Source organism: Lissotriton helveticus, chromosome 6 (genome assembly GCF_964261635.1).
Source record: "Lissotriton helveticus chromosome 6, aLisHel1.1, whole genome shotgun sequence".
Lineage (NCBI taxonomy): Eukaryota > Metazoa > Chordata > Amphibia > Caudata > Salamandridae > Lissotriton > Lissotriton helveticus.
The window spans coordinates 1,451,835,724-1,451,852,431 of NC_136067.1; positions in this window are offsets into that span (position 1 = coordinate 1,451,835,724).

A 16,708-nucleotide genomic window follows, 5' to 3' on the forward strand; every position below is an offset into this window, starting at 1 on the left:
GCCCTGAGTTAGGAGCATATACCACCACAAACGTACAGAGCCTTTCATGCAACAACCCCTTGACCAGCAGCCATCGGCCCTCCGTGTCACCCTGCACCCCCAGTGGTTGAAAATGAAGGGCTGCCCGGAACATAAGGGCCACCCCCCTATGTTTGGTGGAGGCCGAAGACCGATATATAAAGGGGAAGTGCCTATGCTTAAGACGGAGCTCATCCTTACGCGCCAAGTGGGTTTCCTGGAGGCCCACCACATCCAGCTGATGATCAATCAAGTATTTCCAAACCTTCTGGCGCTTCTGCGGGGAGTTCAGGCCCTTCACATTCCAAGTAGCAATATTAAGTGGCATTGAAACAGGGCAGATTCACTCGCATTGCAGTCGACCCGTCCACTCGGCACTCCCCACCACCCAGTATTCCAGCCCGCTCCCCCCAGCCCCTCCAGGACTCAGCGCCCCTCCCGCCCTCGCGTTCCCCCCTCCCCTCCTGCATCAGCCAACTCCACTCCCCAGCCCTCCTCCCGGGGTTCATCAAGAGCCACCCTGAATCGGGGCCAGCAGGGTCAGGAAACGGTTTACAACCCCCGTAGAACCCCAATCTCTCGGGACAAGAAAAGAGCCCCCAAGCAAAGGCATCAGGCACGGCAATCCACGCATTCCTGTCATCACCACCCCCCCAAACAACCCCCCCGTTCAACCCAACACCCAACTCCACCCTCTCCCCCAACAACCCCCCCCCATCTAACTCCCCCCCACGCCAAGGAAAACCCTCCCAAGTAGTCAGACAAACCATCAAAATTCCACGCAAGGTAAACGTAATTGTCTCTCTCGTGGGGGAAGGGCCCAGGAGTGGGTCCTCTTGTGGCCGGTCTGTGGTGTCTTCCCAAAAAGTACAAATTACCCACAGTACCTGAAGGCGGAGGGCCCCCTCCGGCGCCAACAATCGAAGACCAAAGTTCAGGCGGCCCCAGAGCTACCTTGCGACGAAGGCACCGTCACAGAGGCGACGGAGGCCACCGCCGCCCCTCGCTCCTGCAAGCTGGTCGTAGGATCGGGCCGACCCGAGTTTCTATCTCGTCCCACTCTCTGCCAAGATGATGATCGGCGTCTCCGCCTCGACGGTGCATCTCCGTCCACGGACTCCGGATTCGTGTCTTCAATGCCCAGGATGTCCTTGGCTGCCTGAAGGGATCGCACCTGCACCAGTCTGTTCTGCCATCGAAAGATGAGACGGAAGGGATGGCCCCAGGAATAGGATATGGATTGTTCCCGGAGGCGAGAAGTGATAGGCCGAAACTCTGGAGAGTGGATGCTGCCAAATCCTGATACAACTGGGGTCGATGATCACGGAACTGTATAGAAGGGAGATCCCGGGCCTTCCGGAGGATGCGTTCCTTTAGCTGAAAGTCATGAACGCACACCAGAATGTCAGGGGGCGGCCCCCCTCCTCGCCTGGGCAGGCCAACCCTATGGACTCTGTCCATTCTGACAGCGGTAACGTCCGCCTCATCAAGAACTTGCAGAAAGAGCGCCTCCACATACCCTCGCAGGTCCCCAGCCTCTCCGTCCCATGGCACCGCACGGATGCGGGTGTTATTCCGGCGGGAGCGGTTCTCCAAGTCCTCGGTGTGGGCCTGGAGATCCAGATTCTGTTCAGTGAGGCGAAGAACTTCCTGCTGCAGATGGTGTAGGTCAGTAGCCGTGCCGAGGTCGTGATCTTCCAGGGTGGCCACCCTCTCCCCAATGCTGTCGACATCCCGTCTCACCTCGCGGAGGTCAGAGGCTAACTGGGAGCGAAGTTCTGAGATGTCATCTTTGATGGCGGTAAAGAGTTCCTTCATAAAGGCCTTGGTGGCAGGAGCCTCATCGTCAGAGTGTCCGGAGGACGCACTAGTCGCAGGGGACGCTGGCTGTTGAGCCCCTCTCTGCGGCACGTCTTTGCCGGCCTTCCCCTTACGTTGGGACGCGGACATTATGGCCCCAGTGAGCTGCCCCCTCTCCTGAGTCAGCGGTGGACCCAAAGCAATGCAAGGCGTGGTGCAGGCCGCCTTGGGAATTTGCGCAAGAGACAGGAGGGTAGCCGGCCGGGACTAGATACCACACGCGGTACCACCACTCTCCGGGCGTGCCAACGCCACTAGCCGCTGCTCTCTTAAGGCCCCACAAGCCACGAGGCCTCTCGGGACCGGGAACCGCCGGTCCACGCTGCGCCGGGCCTGCACCCCTCGCTAGTTGGCCGGGAGCCAGCTCCGTCCTCCTCTCCAATCGCCTCGATGACGTGGCAGCTTCCTTGGGGACCCCCGGTCACCAGGCCACCAGAGGCAAGGACAGGCCAGGCAAGACAGTCCAAGTCGGGGCGCAGGGGAGCCAGCCGCTCTCCCCTGTCGAGGGATCCCAGTCGGGGTTACTCTCCACCACTCCCGCTCCAGACAGGCCCGCAGGGCCGGTTCGCAAAAGGCGGCGCCTCCCGCCAGGTCGGGCCGTGCAGGCGAAGCACACGGAGGTAGGGCTCCCGGGGTGCGCTCCTCACACGAGACGCCCCACCGCTAAGCTCCGCTGTGGGGCCGCCCCACACCAGGGGAAAGCAGGAGTGGAGCGTGGGGGAGCACGGCCGCCCCCACGCTCGTCGCCGTTCTCCGCCGCCAGCACCCGTCTCCCAAGCGCAGCAGCGGTCCCGGGTAGTGCAACAAAGCAGCCCCCCATGGGGTCAAAGGCAGTACCTCTAGTCGGGGGGGTCCGCCAGGCAGGAGCTCCGGGGAGTCGTGTGCTCGCGGCCCGCGGCCGTCGCCGCTCACCCCTGAAGTGATGCAAAGGGTCGGCCCGCCTCTCAACTCTAGGCCGGAGATCACAGGGCCTCAGAGTTCCGGGCGGCCGTCCGTCGCCTCCAGGTGCTCGGCGGTCAAGCGGGCTTCACCGGACCTCACTCTGCCTCTTCAGGCCGCCCAGTAGGCAGTAGGGGTGTTGCGCGGGCGGCGCTCCAGGTGCAGGGCAAAGCTAAGCGGAGGTCGGCGCCGGAGGGACTCTCAAAGACGTCTTACTCCGTCGCCATCTTGGCCACGCCCCCCACCCTTAGGTTTTCATGCAATGGTGTCCTAGAAGTGGCACACTTAAATCTTATAGATTTCAATGCGCCACTTCTACGTGGCTTTGATGCGGGAGAGGGGTTTACAAAGTGACGCATCTGTCTAGATGTGTCACTTTATAAATAGGGTTCAACATGGCGCATTTTTACGCCGTTGGTGCATCACAAAAAGTGATGCACCAGTGGCACAAAAGTGTGGCAAGGGCTCATAAATAAGCCCTAAAGATTTTAATGAGATAATAACAAATGAAAACGCTTTACTTGATTATTTGCAAATGATAAATATTTGCTGAAACACAATTTCCACACATTATCATCTGTACGCTACACAGTTTTATCAATAAAACTGCATGTCAGTGGGAATGTTTGTGGCCATTTCAATGGAAATGACAGTGCACTACCACAACATGCTTTTGTAATATAAAGTAAAGTCCACATTTGTAAAGCGCACAATCACCCGTAAGGGTCTCTAGGCGCTGGGGGGCCGTCGGGGAGATTAAGCGAGCTATTGCCCAGAGTCACATGGTGCTGGGCTAACCTGCCGCCGGAGCCGGGGATCGAACCGTGATCCCCAGATTCCAGCGTCAGTCGCCCTGGCCGCGGCGCCACACCTCTCCCTCATATATATGTATTAAAAGTGAGTTTCTAAACATGAACAGAGAAACATTCCTGCCCCTGCCCGATGACAATGCTATTAGTGAACTAAAAGGCAAGTCCGGTGCCACGTGTACCCTATATAGGGGCTAGATATTTATTTTGCATGGAGCAGCGGACATCCTGAAATCACATAAATTAAATCTTTAGCCCTCCAACACAAAATACACAATTCCTTAGTGTCCAGTCTTCTTGTATTCTTTATCCATAAGGCAGCAAATTATGAATCTCTTTTGTTACAGAAGGGTCTGCAAGTGGCTATAAATAAATTTGTGGACTTCTGTAATGAGAATGACCTGGAAATTAAACATCAATAAAACTAAGTTCATGGTCCTGACAAAAAATAAACCGAAGAGGGGTCGTGTTACCATGAATGGGTCTAGCTTGGAGCAGGTTGAAGCAATGACATACCTTGGTGTTTCAATAGACTATAGATTAAGATGGAAAGAACAAGTGGCTGCGCTCAGTTTGAAATTTGCTCGCTTGTCCGGTTGTTTAGTAAAGGAGCAGCGATGTTCTCTTACTAAAAGAGTTTTACCGGCTCTTAAAATCTATAGTGCCAAAATTAGTTCAGCCATTTTATATGGGGCCGATATTTGGGGCTGTGTGGATCTGTCTGTCCTAGATAGGATACAGAGCAAATTCCTTCGAAACCTTGTCAGCCTGCCCCCTTCTACACCAGTCCTACCATTATTAATGGATATGGGCTTGCATTCTATTAAACATCAAGCCCTCTACAGGATGGTGGCACTGTGGAGGCGCATATGGTCTACTCCAGAACTTGCCATGTTCGCCCGAGAAATACAGGATGTGAGAATGCAGCAGGGTGCAGGTGACATACTGTGGTTCAAGCAAATTAAGATCACTTTGATCAAAATGGGTCTTCCTTTGCTCTGGTCTGAGCCGGGTTCTAATACTTTCCCTACAAAAAAAGACTTCAAGCTACTTTTCTGGTCAACGGTAAAAGTAGAACATGTTGTTCTTACGGAGAAACAGAACTTGACAGGTCAGTTTCTGCTTCACAAAATAGTCCCTCATATAGAGATCTATTGGGATGTTATTCCTAAAACATTAGATAGAAAATTATACCATCAGTTTCGTGTAGGAACACTTCCACTGAGGGTTTTTACTAATGGTTGGCAGAAGACTGAATCATCCCTTTGCCCCTGTTGTACTGACTGCAGAGAAACATTAGGTCACTTTTTATTTGTATGTACTGCTTACAGTAAACCACGATGTAAATGGTTGAAACCAGTATGCTCCAGACTTAATACCCGAGTGAGTAGCGAAGCTTTGTACATTCTGAGAACAAATACTGCTGAATGGCTATCCATTGGAATGGCTAAATTTCTTGGATGGGCTTGGCTAATCAGGATCAAGTCAGTTCGAAACTTATCGTCTTGAATAACTTTGAATAGTACGCTTTTGCATTATACTATGGACTGATCAGAACTGATGTCCAGTTTTCTTTCATATACAAATGTATATTTGTAAGTTTTTTATATTTTTAGTAATTTTCCTTTTTGACGTCTATAAATGTATGTTTAATTGGGAATTTTTATCTAATTAATTACTGTTACTTTTTATTTGATTGTTAGTATTGCTTTGATACTTTATAATTCTGTTAAATCAATTTGTACTGTTTGTAATGTATGTGTGTCTTTTATGAATAACAATTCGCAATAAAGACGTTAAAAACTGAACTGAATCTCTGTTGTTTCTACCACACACTAGCCAACATGTTTCGTCTCTGGAGATTATTACACCATTAGACTCCTTCAGGGCTACAATTGGGAAGATTTTCCAAATTAATAATCTGTGTATTACTTCTGTATAAGGATTTGGCTAGGAGAGTATTCCTACCATGAGGACCGTATTGGCGTTCTCAGGGAACCTTAGTCTTGATGAAGTCTATTGATGTAAAATCCTCCAGACCGCAGATTATTTAGGTCAATATATCTGCAGGTCTGCAAAGATATTAATGATTTTTTCGATGCCGAAATACTGTGCCTGCGCACGGCAGTAGTAGTATAATTCTAGGTCAGTTGCAAAGATTCCACACAGCGAACGACAGGGTGAGCATGCCCCATAAAACAATCTCAACTGTTTCCTGGCCTACGTGAGACAGCTCAAAAGCGACCTGATGCAGTCAAAAAGGCTTTCATCAGTGAGAGTGTGTTATTTGCAAAAAGGTAAAGAAATTTGGATAATGCCACCATCTTTACGATTGCTATTATCCCAGCAACAGACAGAGGCAGCCCAGACAAAACTGGGACTCTCTCCTGCACCACGCAACAGCTCTTTTGTAGTTCTCTTGCCATATCTCCAAGAAGTCCCTGCAAACCTGAATTCCCAGATACCAGACAACCAAGTCGAACCACTGCAGTGGGAACTCTGTTGTGAAACATGTTGCCGTAGTCACTGGTAAAATCAGTTGATGGTTATCCTCGTAACACAGGCAAATTGAAGGAACTCATCCAATATAGGAGCAATGTTGTTTTCAGGTGTTTTTGCATATTCATGTTGTCAGAGTACATCAACATCATGGGACTTATTTATGAGGCCTTGCAACACTTTGCGCCGCCCGTGCGTCACTTTTTATGACGCACCGCCGGTGTAAAAAATGGGCCATTTTGCACCCTATTTACAAAGTGATGCATCTATGCAGATGCATCACCATCACTTTGTGAAGCCCTGTGCCATATTATACCTGCGCCAGGTATAATGTATACAGGGTGGGCGTTCCCCCGCAAAAAGCCTCGTACAAGTTGCGCATTGAAATCCATGAGGTTTCAGTGTACCACTTCTAGGACGCCATTGCATCAATATCTTACGCCTGCCTCACAGCAGGCATAAGAGTGACGCAGTGCTATATTCATAGCCATCCTCCTTCATTGCTGGTGTTGTGTCACGATTCCGACACAATTCCAGCAATGCGTTAGTTTTGAGCCTACAGATATGTCAACAGAAAATATGATGCATCAATCACGTCGCAAGGAGGGCGCAGTGAGAACTGTTGCATCGCTGTTTTCACACAGGGATGCAACAGTTTTTATAAACAAGGCCTCATGAGTCTCCAGAGTGTGTAATTTAGGCCTAGTTCAGCATGGTGCTGTCACAGACAGGCCACAAGAGGCTCCATGGTGATAGCATACAAGGGAAACAACCATTACAACAAAACTACTATAACGCATGCCATTAGAATGCATGCCATCACAACGCAAGTACCATCACATCGCAATGCCATTATAACGCTTCTCATTACAACGCATATGCCTTTACCACGCATGCCTTTACAACGAGTTTCGTTGTAAAGGCAAGAATGGTAAAGGCATATGTGTTTTACATGTAAGTATAAGGTAAGTATAGGGTTTAGAGTGGGTTTGGGTTTTGGGGTGTAAGGGTAATTTTAGGGTTCATGGTAGGTATGGATTTTGGGGTGCCAACATTAATTTTAGAGTTCAGGGTGTGTATGGGTTTTGGGGTGCCAAGGGAAATTTTAAGTTTTAGGTTGGGTATGGGTTTTGGGGTGCGAAGGTTAATTTTAGGGTTCAAGGTGGGAATGGGCTTTGGGGTGCCAAGGTTAATTTTAGGGTTCAGGGTGGGTATGGGTTTTGGGGTGCCAAGTGTAATTTTAGGGTTCAGGGTGGATTTGGATTTTAGGGTATGTATGTGTATGTATGTATGTATGTATACTTGTAAAGCGCACTATCACCTTTCAGGCATCCTGGCGCTGTATACCTCTGTGGAACCCTTCCTGGCTTTCCCTGTGAGATGCCCCCTACTGGGCACCCCCAAGGTGAAGCCAGGCATCCCAGCGCTTTCGGGGCCGTTGTGGAGATTAAGCAAGCTATTGCCCAGAGTTGCAGAGTGGGACCCATGGTTAGAGTAGGCACCGAGGCGAGAATTATCGAGTCCGTGGACATTGAGCCCAAGACCCTGCCGCGTCGGGAATTGAACCCTGGTCCCGGGTCAGACCTCTGCATCAGGGTCTGCCGCTTCTAACCAGTAAGCCACACTTCTCTCAGGGTGGATTTGGATTTTGGGGTGCCAAGGGTAATTTTAGGGTTCAGGGTGGATTTGGGTGATGGAGTGCCAAGGGGTAATTTTAGGGTTCAGGATAGGTATGGGGATTGGAGTGCCCAGTGTAATTTTAGGGTTCAGGGTGGATTTGGGTTTTTGGATGCCAAGGGTAATTTTAGGGTCCAGGATGGGTATGGGGTTTGGAGTTTTGTTAATAAAAAGCAGTTTTACTTCTTATTCGAAGGAAGTGCTTGAAGGTTTACTTCTGGTTTACGGGGGCGGGCGATCCAGGTCTTAGGTGCTAGTCTGGAGAAAGTACGGTTGTATGTTTTATTTTCCAAACATTTTTGAGGTTTCAATAACAAGGTGCTGGTGCCTTTCGATGTTCTGCTATCACCTGACAATTCCAGTTTAACAGCTAGATAACTTGGCGTGTTGAAGTGCAAGGCTTTATGTGTCATGCAAGCAATTTCAACTGTGTTCTTGCCTCATATGGGAGCCAGTTCTGTGTCTTTAGATCAGGGGTGAGGAGGTTGTTCTTTTTGGAGCCAGTGACGAACCTTGAAGCTGAGTCGAGGTAAGTTCTTAGTGGAGCCAGTCTGGATCTTGGCAAACCACATAGGGTTGTATTCCCATAGTCTATTCTGGGTATCACTAGAGCTTGCACAGCTGATTTGAGGTCGTTGGCGGGGAGGAAGGGTTTTAGTTTTCTAAGAATGTTCATATGAAAGTTTGCTCCTCAGTTGGCTGCGCTGATGTATTCCTGCATGGAAAGATTCTTATCAAGTGTTATTCCCAGTGATCTTGTAGAATCTATGATATGTGGTGTGCAGTTAAAGGCTGTTAAGTGTTTCATCCAGTCTTCCTTGTCGATATGTCTTTGTGGTGGAGAAATTAGGAGGAATTCAGTTTTGAGCGAGTTGAGTTTGAGGTGGTTTCTGGTCAGCCAGTTCTGGGTTTTTTGTAAAATTGTGTTGAGTAAACGGATATAATCAGGGGATGATATTTTTAGGTATAGCTGGGTATCATCCGCGTACATGTGGTAATGAACATTGAAGACTTTCAGAATTTCAGTTAAGCGCTCCATGAATAGATTGAAGGGTGATAGGGAGGAACCCTGAGGGACTCCCAGGGTGACCAAAGTGGTAGTGAACAGCGATTGGTTAACCTTGATTCTTTGAGTTTGGTTGTCTAAGAAAGAGATGAACCACTTTCAGACAACTCCTGATGAACCCATTCTGTGTTCAAGTAAGTCCAGGAGAATGTTTTGTTTGATCATATCAAAGACTGAGGCTAGGTCGAGAAGGATTAGGAGGCAGGATTTGTATTGATCTAGTATTCTGAGCGTGTCATCGATAATGTGTGTCAGGGCTGTTTTTCATGCTAGGGCCCTGACAGAAGCCTGATTTGAACTGGTCAATAAGGTGGAATTGAGCTTTGTGACTGCATAGTTGGGAATAGACACATTTCTCCAGTAGCTTTGCTAGGGCAGGAATAGTGGATATTAGACTGTAGTTGTCTGGGATTGTGTGGTTAGAATGGGGGTAACCTGTCCTGCTTTTAGGCAGTTTGGAAGGGTTCCTTGCCGTAGTGAATCATTCACTATCTTGGTCCAGAGGGATATTAGAGAAGTTTTGATCTTGCTGAAGATGTTGACTGGAAGAGGGTCGCAGAAGTCATTTGATGGTTTAAGTGTTGTTACAATCTTAAGAATGGCATTTTCGTCAAAGGCTTTGAAAGTGTTCCATGATGCTTTGATTTTGAGTCCATGATGGTTAGGGGTTTGTACAGTCAACAGTGTGTGGGGGATATATGGAGGTATCATTGTGAGGTGTTCCATTGCTGTTTGGAGGTTATTTTCTATCTTTTTAGATTTTTCAAGGAAGTAGGAAGCAAATATGTTGCAGTTTGGTTGCAGGCTGGGACATAATCTGGAGGCGTTGGGTTGTTGAGTGGAGTGAGCAGGACCTCTAACCTCCTGGTCAGTGAACCCTGCTCTCCCCTTGCGCAGCTCCGTCTTTGCGCTGCTGCCCCCAGAACCTCTCTCTGGTAGATGTTCAAGTCCCTCCTCCACCTGCAGGCTCCTGCCTGCGCCCCATCCCTGGTGGTCCAATGGGAGAGCCTTGCTCTTCTTCTCAGCCAGCCTTTTCTGTTTTCTGCCTCTGTCTGTCTTTTTCTGTCTGCCTGGTTTCTGTCTGCCTATTATTCTTTGGTATTCTTTTTTGTGCCTTGTTGTATAATTTTTTCTTGTGCCCCTTTTTTGTTGCCTTGTTGTGTCCCTCGCGCAGCTGTTGCCCCCGGGGCCCCTCCCCCATCCTGGTTCCCACTTCCCCCTCCCAGCTGCATTTCCTTACCCTGGTCCCTATTTAATGGCTGCGCGACAGGCTGACCTCCTGGTCAGTGAACCCTGCTCTCCCCTTGTGCTGCTCCGTCGCTGCGCCGCTGCCGCCGGCACCTCTCTCAAGTGTTCGAGGCCCTCCTCCAACCACAGGCTCCTGCCTTCGCCTCATCCCTGGTGATCCAGTGGGAGAGCCTTGCTCTTCTGCTGGTCCACTCGGCCAGCCTTCTCTGTTTTCTGCCTCTATCTGTCTTTTTCTGTCTGCCTGGTTTCTGTCGGCCTTTTATTCTTTGTTATTATTTTTTGTGTTGTGTTATTTAGTGTTTTGTCTTGATGTGTTCCTCTCTCCCCTGCTGCCCCTGTGTCCCCTCCCCCCGCCAGTTCCCACCTCCCAGCTGCATTTTCCCCCCATTCCCTATTTAATGGCGGTCGCTGTGCAACAGGCTGAGCAGGACCTCTGACCTCCTTGTCCGTGAACCCTGCTCTCCCTTCACTCAGCTCTGTCTTTGCACCGCTGCCCCAAGCACATCTTTCTGGTAGGTGTTTGAGGCCCTCCTCTACCTGCAGGCTCATGCTTGCGCCTCATCCCTGGTGGTCCAGTGGGAGAGCCTTGCTGCTCTGCTGGTCCGCTCAGTTAGCCTTCTCGGTTTTCTGCCTCTGTCTGCTTTATATTCTTTGTTAGTCTTTTTTGTGCCTTGTTGTTTCGGTTTATGCCTTGTTGTGTCCCTCTCGCCTGTTTTTGCCTTGTTGTGTCCCAATTGCCGCTGCTGCCCCGGCGCCCCCTCGCTCCCTTGCCAGTTCACTATGAAAATGGCGGCTGCTGCGTAACAGGCTGAGCAGGACCTCTGACCTCCTGGTCAGTGAACCCTGCTCTCCCCTCATGCAGCTCAGTTTCTGCGCCACTGCCACAGCTCCTCTCCCTGGTAGGTGTTCAAGGCCCTCCTCCACCCGCAGGCTCCTGCCTGCGCCTCATCACTGGTGGTCCAGTGGGAGGGTCTCGCTCTTATGCTGGTCCACTCGGCCAGCCTTCTCTGTTTTCTGCCTCTGTCTATCTTTTTCTGTCTGCCTAGTTTTGGTCTGCCTTTTATTCATTGTTATTCTTTTTTTGTGCCTTCCTGTTTCGTTTTTTGCCATGCTGTGTCCCTCTTGCCGTTTTTTGCCTTGTGGTGTCCCTCTCGCCATTGTTGCCCCTCGCCCCCTGCAGGTTCCCTGCTCCCGCCTCCCAGCTGTGTTTCCCTCCCCGTTTCCAAATTATTGGTGGCCACTGCACGGATGCGCACAGCGGGCATGTCGCTGGCGCCCCAAAGGTAAGCCCGTCTGCGCCCGTCCGCACCCAGCGCCAGGGACCCTGGCTCTCTGACCGCCCACCGCTACGACTCAGCGGCCCTCCATGCACCCAACCCCGGAAGAAACAACAACTGCCAGCTGTCCATGCCGAACAACACCGATGGGCAGTTCTCCTGCCGACACACCTTCACCAACCTCTGCACCCCCACGGCCACCGCCCTCCTGCCGTAAGCAAGCGAACCCAAACCCCTGAGATGCATCCTCCTCAACGTATGCTCCCTGCACAGACACACAGTAGATATCTGGGACCTCCTCAACACCCTCTCGCCAGATGTTGCCTTCTTCACGGAAACCTGGACCAACTCCACCTCTGCCTCGACATCGCAACCGCCATCCCCGACAGATATAAGATCCAGAGGAAGGACAGCCCCAACCACTCATGAGAACTCTCCATCGCACACAAGAACTCCCTCCTACGCACCACTTCCAGAACCAACCACTCCTCGTCCCCCATGGAACACCTCCATTTCCAGATCCAGTATAGCCCCAGATTGACCCTATGGGGCACCGTCGCCTACAGACCTCCCGGACCACGAACTACTTTCACCACAACCACCGACCTCATTGCGCCCCACTCCTTTGCCTCCATGGACTACATACTGCTCAGAGACGTTAACTTCCACTTCTACAACCTCAGCGACCCTAACTCCACCAACAACATCGCCAACATTGGACTGAAGCAGCTCGTCACCACCCCTACCCACAAGGCAGGACACACCCTCGACCCCATCTTCACAAGAGGGAACAACATTCACTTCAGCCACACCACACATCCACCCTGGACAGACCACCACTGCGTACACTTCTCCTTCGACAAAGCCGCTGCTCACAAATCTACACCACCTCCTGAGCAGAGGAACTGGAGCAAGGTGACCGAGGTGCACCTCAACTCCACCATCAACCACGATCCCCCTCCCACTACAACGGACGTCAACTCTACAGCCAACGAACGACGCAGATGGATCACCAACTGCGCAGACAAGCAGCCCTCCTCCGCAACTCCGACAGACAGCGCCCCATGAAAGCCACCTGGTTCACCACCGACCTCCAAGAATCCAGACACACCTGCAAACGTATTAAGAAATTATGGAGAAACAGCAAAACCCCAGAAGTTCGGACCACCCACAAGAACGCCATGACAGAATACCACCAACGGATCAAAGCCACCGAAAGGACATTCACCCAGGACAAAATCCTCGCCTACTCCAGCAACTCGAAGGAACTCTGCAGCATCATTCAGGAATTCACTAAACCCCCCAGCGTAGCTTCGGACGCCACACCTTCCCAGGACCTCTGCAGTAAACTTGGCTTCTACTTCCACCTCAAAATCAAGTCCCTCTACGACAACTTCAACGAACAGACACAAGACACCAAAACCACACCTACCTCCAGCAACGCCAGCAAGACTACCATCTATGCCTGGACCCCGGTCGCCACCGAAGACACCACCACGACCATGAAGAGCATTCACTCAGGAGCCCCCACGGACCCCTGCCTGCCACACATCTTCCACAGATCACCTGCCGCCATAGCGCCCGAGTTACGATGCACCATCAATGCCACCTTCAAATCCAGCACATTCCCCAATGACTGGAAACGTGCAGAAGTCAAGTCCCTCCTCAAGAAGCCCTTGCAGACCCGATGGATCTCAAAAACTACATACCCATATTCCAAATCCGGATTCTGCAGCAACCACAGCACCAAGACCGCCCTCCTCACCGCCACAGACGACATCCGCACTCTCCTCGACCAGGGTCACACTGCAGCCCTCATCCTACTAGACCTTTCTGCGTCCTTCAACCCCATCTCCCACCACACTGTCACCGCCAGACTCCACAACGCAAGCATACAGGGAACCGCCCTCGACTGGATCCACTCTTTCCTCACTGGCCGAATCCCAAAGACTCAGACTCCCACCTTTCCTCTCCAAACCCACAGAGATCAACTCCGGAGTACCCAAAGGATCGTCGCTCAGCCCCACGCTCTTCAACATCTACATGACTCAGCATAGCATCCTATGCCTACGACACCCAGCTCATCCTCTTCTTCATGAAAGAACCCAACATCACCAGACTCAGATTCCAGGAAGGAATGAAAGGCGTTGCATCCTGGAAGGGCAGCAGCTGTCTGAAGTTCAACTCGGAGAAGACAGAAGTCCTCGTCCTCAGGCCCACCCCCTCAGCATGGGACAACACCAGGTGGTCCACCACCCTCTACAAACCCACCACTCCCACGGACCAGGCCCGGAACCTCTGCATCATACTTGATTCCTCCCTCACCATGCCCTGACAGGTCAACGGCGTCACCTTCATGTGCTTCAACACCCTCCGCATCCTTCGCAAGACTTTCAAGTGGATCCCCCCTGAATCCAGAAAGACCATCACCCACGCACTTATTACAAGCAGACTGGACTACGAAAACGCCCTCTAAGCTGGAATTAACAAATCTCTGCTCCGTAAACTGCAGACCATCCAGAACACAGCTGCCAGACTCGTCCTCAGCATCCCACAACATGAACACATCACCCAGCACCTACGAGACCTCCACTGGCTCCCTGTCGAGAAGAGAATAACCTTCAAGCTACTCACTCATGCCTACAAATCCCTCCACAACACCGGACCACAATACCTCATTGACATACCCAAGAGAGATGTTCGCTCCGCCAACCTCGCCCTTGCCGAAACCTTGTGCATCAGCAGACCCAGAGCGGGTAGAAGAGCCTACTCCTACATCATGGGAAAAGACCTGGAACGAGCTCCCGCTCAACATCAAACATTCCCCCACTCTGCACATCTTCAGGAGGAGACTCAAGACCTGGCTCTTCAGCTGATTCAGAACTGCACTCCCTCCCCCCAGCTCCTTGAGACCCTTATGGCTGAGTAGCGTGCTTCACAAATCCCTGATTGATTGATTGATTGATGTTTGATAATTTCTAACGGTTTTCTTGGGCGATATTTGACATTGTTTAATTGAAATTTGCTTTTGAGATTTTAATGTGTTTGTTGCAGGTGCTCCTCCTGTGATCTCAGGTACTTAAGGTGTTTCTAGGGAGGGTGAAGATCTCCTTGCACATTCAGCTAGTCTCAGGTTGCGTCATTGTTCATTTAGGCTCCCAGTGCACCATGGTTTGGAGTCATTAGAAGACAGTTGTTTCAGCTGAAGGGCGCAACTGTGTCAAGTATGCTAGTCATGGAGTTTTTATAATGGGTTGTGAGGTCATGGACATCTGACGTCCACTGGCAGAAGCAGTACATTGCTTCTGAGGGTTGTCAAATCATTGAGGTTTATGTTACACGTCTTCCTTTTCCACTGTGTGGGATTTTTAAGTTGGTATGTATATGTCTTTGTTGGTTCAGTGGTAAGGAAGGTGATGCAGTGGTGGTCCGTCCAGTCACATGGGATGATCGGTACAAGTTCCTCCAGCCAAAGTAGCTGGACTGAGTCAAAGAATTCTATAATGTTATTTGGGAGCACACTGCTGGTGGATAGATATAGGAGAGACTAAAACTATAGCTTTGTCTGTGTGACGTTCTCTGTGGAGGGGCAATCTTCGCCCTCCTCATTCAACAGCTCAGTGATATGAGTTGCTTCACCTTTACATAAGTAGTACATCTAAGATCTTGCTAGCTGTATCTCCCTCACCAAAGCATTTAGCAGTGTCTTGCTTCTGTAAATAATGATTTTATGTAAACTCTGTCCTTCTCTGCCATTTATTTGTGCCCTTAAAACCTTATAGTAGGTGTCTAAGCGCTTCATATTGAGATCAAGACTGCCCCTCAGCTTTTCAACTAGCTTAACCGGCAAAATGACAGAACGCTTACCATGGCTTGCATGACTTGATAGGATATCTACTCCTGCACTCCCACGTCTGTGGGACTTTCGGTACTCAGTGTGGGGCTCAGTATTTTTCTTGTGTTGTCCATTTTGGGTTCTTTCTTTACTACAATTTGTTACTAAATTAACTCAAAGCTGCAAGTGGTCAATGATAAAGCAATGCTCAGCTGACAGCTAAGGTTTTTTTTCTCTTACTCTTCAAAATACCCTGGTTAGTAGAATCCAGAAGAGACACACTGCAAGAGGGCGGTAGCTGATCGAGCACTCATTTGGCCAAAACATATTCACAGATTATCAGGAAAAGTATTAATGTGGGTAATATGGTAATACCATAAAGTAGGTTGCAATTTTAATGTAAGCAATAATTATGCCAGAATAAGGCGAGGAAACAGAGTAAGCCGAATCATTTCCTCTGTGAACACCCTGAGCTGTGGACTTTAAAACTTTACTTACGTATCTATAAAGTCAATATACAGTCAGAAAGTAATCCTCTTGTAAGAAATTGGGTTACTGGTTGATCGGGGGTAAAAATACAACTCAAGCAGGAACCACAACTCTTGGCAGAGTGAAGTCACAAGCAAACCCTGAATTAACCTGTGTTCAACCTTCGCTGTTGCTTGGCCCAGAGCTTGTTGGAAATAATATGTATAATAAAACGTATCTATCAGAACAGCAAATCAGTCAAAATCCCCCATCCATCCATCACTCAGCCATTCTCAACCCCTTTGTATAACAGTTATCATTTCCCCGCATGCTGTTGTACTATGTTACGTCAATCTCATGACACGTTTTGTTCCCCTCGGCCATTCCTTACAACAAAGCTTCAACTTCAGCATCCTACAGCTGCTCTGAGGAGCTTGGGTCTCAGATCCCCGATTCATGCAGTAGTTTTGGAAAACGTGCAGGTCCCAGGCAGATTCTGCCTTATTGGTTGATTTAAATGTGAAACCGGGACCAGATCCATTCAAACTTTGCTACTCTGTCTCAAACAAGGGCAGTTAGTTTTTCCATGGCATATATTGATCAGACCTCAATCTACCATATTTGGATTGGGATAGAAGTATTTGTCAGTTTATCACCCACCAATAAGTGTTTGATGAGTTTCCCGTCCAGTGTTGTCAACAGGTAGTCTAAATCGTCCCTGTTCTCCCAAAACCAGAGGATCAAGTCTGAGTACCAAGCCAATTATTTCTTTGATGGCAACAGTTAAATCCCTCCAGTATATCTGGACCAATTTGCAAAACCACCACATTTGGATGAAATGAGCGACATGTAATTTCCAAGCCCACAACTTTGCTAAATGGGTGTTTTTTTCAATAACATTTTATTACCAATGCAGAATTCTTGACTACCATTACATAATTTATTTCTCTGAATTTCCAAGACAATTTGAGGTCCACTAGGACTTCCAAAGTATGCAAGGCATGTAAAGAAA